This window comes from Amphiura filiformis, chromosome 7 (genome assembly GCF_039555335.1).
Source record: "Amphiura filiformis chromosome 7, Afil_fr2py, whole genome shotgun sequence".
NCBI classification, from domain to species: Eukaryota; Metazoa; Echinodermata; class Ophiuroidea; order Amphilepidida; family Amphiuridae; genus Amphiura; species Amphiura filiformis.
The window spans coordinates 23,267,640-23,277,114 of NC_092634.1; positions in this window are offsets into that span (position 1 = coordinate 23,267,640).

A 9,475-nucleotide genomic window follows, 5' to 3' on the forward strand; every position below is an offset into this window, starting at 1 on the left:
TCAGTATCAACATCAGCAGCAGCATCAACATTTGCATCATCAGCAGCATCATCAGCATTAGCATCATCAGTAGCGTCATCATCAGCAGCATCAACAGCATCAACAGCATCATCATCAGCACTGAGCATCATAAGCATAAGCATCGTCAGCATTCATGGATATCATAGATATTGATTGATTACTTGATTAGATTAATAAACTGATTAGGTTAATTACTATAACTGATTGAGTTGAGTTCAGTGACAAAACCCCTGCTCCTTTTAACTACCCCCCCCATGTGGGATGCTGGCTGCCCTGATATTATTATAATAATAATAATAATAATAATAATAATAATAATAATAATAATAATAATAATAATAATAATAATAATAATAATAATAATAATAATGAATGAATGATAAGAGCAGTAGTAATAATAAATAATAAATTGAATATTATCTTTGGATTGACATTCAAACATAGTTGTATTCGTCAAAACAGACGAAACACTAAGTCCTGAGAGTTGGTAAATACGTCATCTGCTTAATTATTCATAGGTACCTTGAACGGCTGGAATACATGGATTACCCTCAAAGACACGCAAGTGTTTCTTGAGTGTTTTGAATCAGAAATCTTGGCTAATTTTTTCAAATTCAATTATGAAGCTTTTTATTCACATATTTGCAACCGTAACCTTTACAAATATAGTTAAAATGTGGTTCTTTTATCAAATTGTGCATGAAAAATAATAATGAAAAGCATTGTTTGCGGATAAATTTTAGTAAAAATAAAAACGCTTAATTGGTCACATGACTTTAAATCATGTGATCAGTACGTCGGCTGCTAGCTAACTGTTCCACATTTAATAGCACACACACAGGAACTTCAAGGCAAAGACACAATTACGCATAGAAAATCAGTAATATAACCTTCAAACAAACATAAATTTGATTAAAGAAAAAAGTGACTGAATAAAATCAAGGACCAGCTTATATTTAATATACACAGATCAGTCTCAGATAGGCCTTAATTCCATATCGCTCATTCTACAAAATGCGGTGCCAATAGCCTTTTTTCCATTCTTTGGTCCACAAACACTTTGTCGAGCATTTAGGGCATCAAATATGTTGTTTTTCTGGTAGAACTCAACGAGATCTACATGGACATATATAGTTTTCCATACTTTAAATGCTTTCTTCAGCCTGATTAACCCTTGCAAAGGCTCAAAAATCGCTAAAAATGCGTTTCCACTGCTCAAGTGTCACATCTAACCCTGAATATTTTCTTTGAATAAATGCGATTTCTTTACATAATTGTTGTTTTTTAATTAGATAACGCACCATCATATTGTTTATCAACATTATTTTTTAATGATTAAAATGTCTTTGTGTAATTCTAAAATAAATTGCACTTTCCACCAAAACGCTGTGAGCTACGTTACCCTTATTAACACACGTTATTGGAAAGAAGTAAAACAGAGGTATCAATGTAATTTGCGGTTTTTGAAAGGAAACACTCATAGGTTTTTAAAAATCACAGTAAAAATCGTGATGCTGTAGCATTTTTGGCATAAAAATGTTGTTAACATTGAAATTTCGACCGACCATGTTAAGATTGGTGAGCTACGTTACCAGGATTCTATAGTATGCACTTGCACTTGTATTACATGTAGGCCTACTTCCTAATAATATGCGAAAGCTACCAGTGGTCGAACCCCATTTATATTAGAATTAACCGACATAACGTTCCAACGTTCGCAAATCACACAAAACATTAAAAACCATTGAACTATGTTACTGTGAGCTACGTTACACACTCATTTACGCATCTTCAAAACTTCTATGAAATAGTGAAATATGTTTTACATTTCACTCAAGAGATCTTTAGTTTGCTTTTTATGACCTTGGATTGAGTAAAACCAGCCCATTTTGTAGTCGGTAACGTAGCTCACATTACATTGAGTTTTAGTGTTAAAAAACATCATGACTTCCTGAAAGAAAAGTATGCAAGTGGTGTTGGCAATTTTTTACATCTGAAAGTACCGTAGTGATACATTTACTCTTAAAAAACACAAAAAGCAGGTCTTTTTGAACAACTTTTATTTTTTCAATTTTTATAGTGGATTGGCACCGGATTTTGTAGAATGAGCGATAATATCATGTTATGGGTGATTGGCCTTTGGGTTCTCAGACTTTATACATTGTATAAGAATCATATTTATGAATGTATCCGAAAATTCCAGGCCTGAAAAACATTTTAATGTTTTAATGTTAACCTTTAAAAAGGTTGGAGATTCTGTCATGTGACTGAAATGATAGACTAAATTAAAAAAAGTTTGAAATAATTTAAAAGGAAAAGTGATTTTTGGCAGATTTGGCTTTTGTGCTCAAAATGATGCACTGAATTTATGTGTACCCCCAGTGCCTACCAAAAATCACTTTCACCCCAGTCCACCCTCACCCCTGCTTTCAACATGCCAAAAAAATCTTTGCTCACCCCTTCCTTTACACCGATGATACCAGATTTTGGGAATTACCCCCAAACCTCAGTCAAATTGATCATGTGATGGAGTCTAGCAAGCAAAAAATCTTGCATATTTGAATGTTTCCTAAACATGTTTCTACCACTTCTTCAGGCCTTGCCGTCTAGATTTTAAAGGCGAGTGGTCAATTGCTCGCTAGCATGACGATAGGCGAATGATCGAATCAGTGGTTGAATCACTTTCTAGGATTGAAAGTCATTCATAGCAAAATGAGACACTTGACGCACTAGAACTCACAGTACTGTTGTTACCTTCTCTTTCGTTTGCAGGGATCAAGGTTAATTTATTACGATAAATCAAATACATTGAAAGTGCTAAAACTTGAATGTAAATTGGATTCAATTGTGGGCGATTTGCAGCGAGCGATATTTAGTATCTGTGGCGAAATTGAGTTTGAGCGAGCGGTGGCGAGCGAGAGCGATCGCTCGCCTCAAACGGCAAGGCCTGCTTCTTATGGTATAATATCAAATTGTGCCCAAATATCTTGCCATTCACCCCCTCCCCTCTTTTTGGCCTGCCAAAAAAACTCCCCCTCACTATCATGATTTACCATGCCCTTTAATTACCATTTATTGCACCACACCGAAAACGGCAACTAGACCATTTCAAATTGACATGTGCTGAGAGGGGGTCAAAGATTTTGGGGGAGTCCAAGGAAGAGGACTCGCTTTTTAGAAATAATGGAAAAATTATGAGATGATGATGCACAAAATGAAAAATATCCTCCAGTCCAAAACATCTTGGTGTTCCGACTCAGAGTGAGACAGTGAAACAAGGCCATATAGCAACACACATTTGAACTCTTTGAACCCCCAATGCCTGACTGACGATATCTGGTAAATGTTTTAAGGCCAAATTATAGGATAGGCAATTTTATTCAAATAACAGGTAAACCTCAATTTCTAGCCAAACCCTGTCCTCCCCACCTCTACATCAATGGAAATAAAAAATACAGCATTAATTTTTTTTAAAGTAAAAAATGTTAACTTGTTTTGCCAAATGAAACAGGGCTAAATCCTAATCCTAATAGTTGTAACTTGCAATAAAAGTCAAATTTTAGTAATAAATTTGCAATTTTATGGAAAATGGGTCAAAAACATTCAATTTTACAAGTTTAAGCTAAGAGTTAGCTCATAATTGTAATATTTTATTTTGGTTTTGATAATTGGTTATGAAAATGATTAGAAAATGTGTTTTCCAAAAATTATAGCGCATAACTTGAAATTTAGTCTTTGTACAAGACTGATTGATTGTCACAGAATACAAAAAACACTCTAAAAATGCATGTTCTTGACCATCATTTCCAAAAATTGACCAAACATTAATATTTGATTTTCTTTGCCGGTTAGAACTAATGGATTAGGATTTAGCTATGTTTCATTTGGCAAAACACGATAATATTTTTTGAATCCAAAATATTTATGCTGTATTTTTCTGTAATGGGGAGTAATAAATCAGTGATACTGGTATAATCAAGCTGGTACCAGATCTGTGATATTGTTGTGAAATATGTACTGTATACACTAAAATTTTCGCAGATTATATGTGCTCGTGAAAAAATAACCTGCGAATATGTTAAAATGAAGAAGTTGCCAACAACCGTGAATTTAACACTTCGCAAAATTGTCAGTGATACTTGAAACCGCAAAAATATCTGTATGCGAAAATATTGGTGCATACAGTTAATGACATAATGAGCACACATTACATAAAGTTTTGTTTCCATGAAACTTTATTTAGTTAGTTATTGAAAGTTTTACATAGCAGTTAATTTTTGCACTACTTGCTATAAACAGGTAAAATTGTCAGTGATACTTGAAACCGCGAAAATATCTGTACGCGAAAATATTGGCGTATACAGTTAAATCATGATGTTACAATGATCTGCAATGACATAATGAGCACACATTACATAAAGTTTTGTTTCCATGAAACTTTATTTTATTAGTTATTGAAAGTTTTACATAGCAGTTGCACTACTTGCTCTACAGGTAAATGTAAACACACAAGAAACTATAAAAGTAACAGTAAAAAACTCAAGCACCACATATACAAATAATAACAACAATGATACCAAAATAGAAAGTATTTAATATTATATAGATATTAAAAATAGAAAAATAGATTTCTGTACAAGATAATTATGTAAAGTACTATTTAATTAATAATAACATAAACTGGTTGTACCAGTATAATGAGAGTTACTATAACTTAGCACTCTACAGTTTTGTTTTGTTTTGTTTTTGCAATGGGACAGTGTTGACTGTCTATGGAGTGTGATGGTCAAAATATAATAAGGTGAAAAGTGGATTGTTCCATTCCAAAATCTGATCTGTAGAATGGAACAATATTATCTTTCACCATAATATTTGGATCAGTAAACAAATTTAAAATATTTAATATTTGTTTTATTTTCACTCGTACTGCATTAATTCAATTTATTTTTTATATTTTACAACACAACACCAAGTTCCAAATTTTCCTATAACTAAAATTGACAAGTCATGATTTCCCAGCAAACACAACAATGTTATAAAAACGTTTTATAGATATTATATTTTGGGTTTTGGTTTAGGTAAAAACATTTTAATAGAGAGTTCCCGTGTTTTGGGTTACCCGCCATCTTGGAGGGAAACCTAAACTCCGTTTACAATTTTCAGAATACCAACACTCGCGCAATAATTAGCAAATGTTATTTTGTAGAATGTAGCACCAATAGGGTCATTGACCAAATCAAAGGAACGAGGAATACGGCGGTGCGAATCACGTTATAAACACTATTGTAGTCCGTTCCGCTTGAAAACACGGGAACTCTCTATAACATTAAATGTTGGGTTATATAAAGGTCATGAAAATGTTTTAAAACGTTTTGTATGAAAACACACTACAACATTATTTTTTTAATGTTTTCAAAATTTTATTGTAAACTATATTTTGTCAACACTTAAGGGATCTAAAATGAGCGTTTATTGCGTTTCGACAGTATTTTTTGTGGGACATGAGAGCACCTTAGACCTATCGAATTGCATTCTGAATCTGAAGCATGTCTTTCTGATATCAAATAATTTTCATTTTTGAAAATCACAATATAATACAAATTTTATGACAAATTATAAAAATTTGATATTTTTCAAAATTTTGATATATAACAGTCCTCAAGTAAATTATATAAATCTAATGATATATTCTGAAAGTGTATGTAGCAGGGAGGAAAAGCCGACGGTCAATTGATTTTTTTGGTGTTTTGGGGAAAAAATCCATATCTTCAATATGAAAGGTCAAAATTTTCAATTGATCATCGGCTTTTCATCCCACCTACATACACTTTAAGTATAAATCATCAGATTTATAAAGTTTACTTCAAGTACTGTTAAATATCAAAAATATCAATTTTTAATGATTTGCCATAAAACGTGTATTACATTGCTAATTTCAAAAATCAAAATTATTTGATATCAGAATGACATTCTTCGTATTCAGAATGCAATTCGATATGTCTGATGTGCTCTAATGTCCCAAAATAAATACTGTCCAAACGCTCATACCCCACCCCTTAAATAACATTATGTTAAAATATTTGCAGTAGGTTAACAAAAAATGTTTTTGAATGTTATGAAAATGTTTTATACCCTTTTAAATGTTTTCTGACAACATTTTATAACCTTTTGCGAATAATGCTGAAAACATTTTGTGTTTGCTGGCACACACAAGTACACATACACGACACGCATACTACGTCTGACCAAGGCATAAACTTCTGTAGTCCGCTTGCTCATCGTACATACTCTAGCTATTACATTTATACATAAAACACTGATTTGTATTGATTTGTGCACAATTGATAGGTTTTCCACATCTGACCTTTCAGTGACTGAGTCCCTCTGTTCCAAGTGGACTCTAACTTTGGATTGTGGGTTAAAATGCTTAACACTGCCATCTATGGAATGCCGTCCAGTTTTTTGACCTACTAAAATTAACTAAGATGTAATGTATCTTTATATAGATCTGGCTTGTGATTGGTCACCCAGATTTTGTGATGATTTAAATCCTTTGGGCATGTGCCATTACCACTAACAACAGCATACACGACTGTCTGTGAAATTTGCTGGGCTTTCTGTTATTAGCACGAAAGTTAAAACTCCACTTGGTGCATGGAAGTATGTATGTTTGGCGCTTTTGGACAGTTTAAATTCAAAGTCCATATACAGTCGATTTTTTTTAACTTGGGGTTTCACGATCAATAAACCAGTAGATCCCCAAATCAAAATTGTTCAATAAGTGAGCCCTTATTAATTATGCCAAGATAATTTACATTCAATAACATACGCGTATGCATACTTTACTTTTACTTTCACTAATGATATAAACCTTTATTGAAAATCAAGTATAGCATAGTCTAACCAAGGCGCGGAAGCTTATTATGCATTTGGCTATTCCATTTCAAATCCACACTAACCCTGTGGAAGATTTAGCTAAAGTCTTCCACAGAGGGAGTATGAGTTTCAAATCAAAAAGACAATTGGGGTAACTTCCATTTGAAATACTCACTCCAGCTGTGGAATATATAGGTAAAACCATAACACAGGGGACTGGAGTATGGGTTTCAAAATGATTAACCCTGACCAATTACATTTGAAAAACATATTCCCCTTGTGGAAGATATTTCCAAAATCTTCCATAGGGAAGTTGCTAGAATAGCCCATTGCCCAGCATAAGCATCATTGGGATGATAGAACTAATGTATAAGTGGAAATTTTTGTGAGGGTTTTACTTTTGCGAATTTGGTGATTAGAGCTCCAACTGCAAAAATAACACCCGTGAATATATGCAATGTATTACAAGTATAGGGGAGGACTGGGCAGTCGCGAAAATAACATTTGCGAAAATGTGTCTCTCGCTACAAATCACGCGAAAATAACTGTACGCGAAAATTACCACTAATACAGTATCAAGCAGTGGTGGTTGATGTACAAAATATCAAATAGTAATCAACCATTGAACTGTCTAGAATTTATGTATGAGTGATATAATAAGTGCTATCATCAGTAGATAGCAATACATGCCATCATCAGCAAATAACATTTATTGCTGTGTACGTACTGATGACATTAAGCTACACTGCAAGATTCTCATCTGCGTGACGCCGATGTCACCAGAATGTCACTCCATCGGAAACTACACCGCGGTTTTCCATATCGCCGGTCCGAAATAGCCGGGTAGCCAGCCTCCTAGGTTTCTACAGAGTGACTTCGCGGCGCGGTGACTTCGCAGGAGAGTCACACTGGTGTGACTACGCGACTAGGCCTGGGTGCTCAGTACGGCGTTTTGGGTTGCCGGTTTTGCTTTTATTGCCATATTTTTTATATTCTCTTGATTTATTCAAATAATATTCTTTATTTCTTGCTTTTTTAGGGGATTAGGGAGGGGGAAATTGCAAACTGAACTTTAAAAATAAGGGAAATATTAGATGAATAAAATGATTTGTTAGTAAAAGAAATAAACAAGATCAGTAAAACAACTTGAGAAAAATTGCAAATAAAGAAGTTAAAAAGTAGGAATATTATAAGAAGCATGTAGGCCTATTGATGAATTAAAAATATTAAATGTGTAAAATAAATAAATAATTATAACAATAATAATTCATAACAAGCATTAATATTTGCGTGATAAAAAATAGGACACAATTTCAAACAAACACTGCAATAGGCCTATATTGATGTGACACCGATTTATAGGCATAATTTGATAACGTAAAAAATCAACATGAAAAACGAATTAAACTAATATGCCTATGAAAACACCATTTTGAAAAACGAGAAAAGAAAATAACACAAGCCAAAGTTTTGCATAAATTTACGGCAGTAAAAGTATAAATTTGTAGTAGGCCTTTCAGGAAAGTGACAAGAAGTAAAACAAAATGCATGCTAGGCCTATAAATCAATTTTAAATATAACAGAAAAATTCTTGCTTCAAAATAAGTAAAGTTTTGGCAAATCAAAATGTATAAATTGAAAATGCTAGGCCTATAATAGGCATACTTTGCGAACTTCGGTTAAAAATTAATATCTCTTTTAAAACACAATTCGTTTTAAATAAAACAAGTTTCAATAGGCCTATATAACGTTATCATGCAAAATATGAAAAAATAAGCATAATTTGATAGCAAAATATGTCATCTAACCACTGAAGTAAACAAAGCAATGATATAAGTTTTGTGGGAAAACAAGCAAACAAACAAACTAAATAAAAACGTTTGAAATGAAACAAACAAATAAACCAAGAACAAGAACTGCAAAAGTAAAACACACACAGTTGATGAGATTATTAAACAGGCAGCACTAAAACAATTAAAATATATAAAAGAGAACAACAAATAAAAGAAACAAAATGAATCGGAAGTCTCACAGTAGAAATATAAATGACAAAGAATGCAAAAGCACGATAAAAAACAAAGACGGCAGTAGGGGGCCTACAGCCGCAGACCCGCTGTACAGCATGCATCAATCAATTAATTATAAAACCAACTCATTCCATTCATGAGCGTATACAAGCAGTAAACAAGCATGATACGGCGATTTGTCATCATCAGCGCAGTATTTGGTAGATATACGCGCGAGTCCCCAGAGTGTTCGAACTCATAACAGGGTTCGGTCAACGACCTTTTGGCAGTGTAGTCACCTTGAAGTTCGCCGACTGGGCACCGAGCAGGCGACGCATGGGGACACGCTACGGAAGTCACTTTGATGTGACTAAAAGATGTGGACCACTGTCGGAATCTAGTCAGTGGTGTACATCATGAGTCGCCGATGCGACATCGAGCAGATAACACATCGGAGGCTAGCAGTTGTAGTCACTGTGTGATGACACTGCTGCATAGTAGCCTACTGCCTTGTTTCCGATGTTGTCACTCTCCTGTAGTGACTCTGTCGGCCACCATAGGGTAGGTTATTC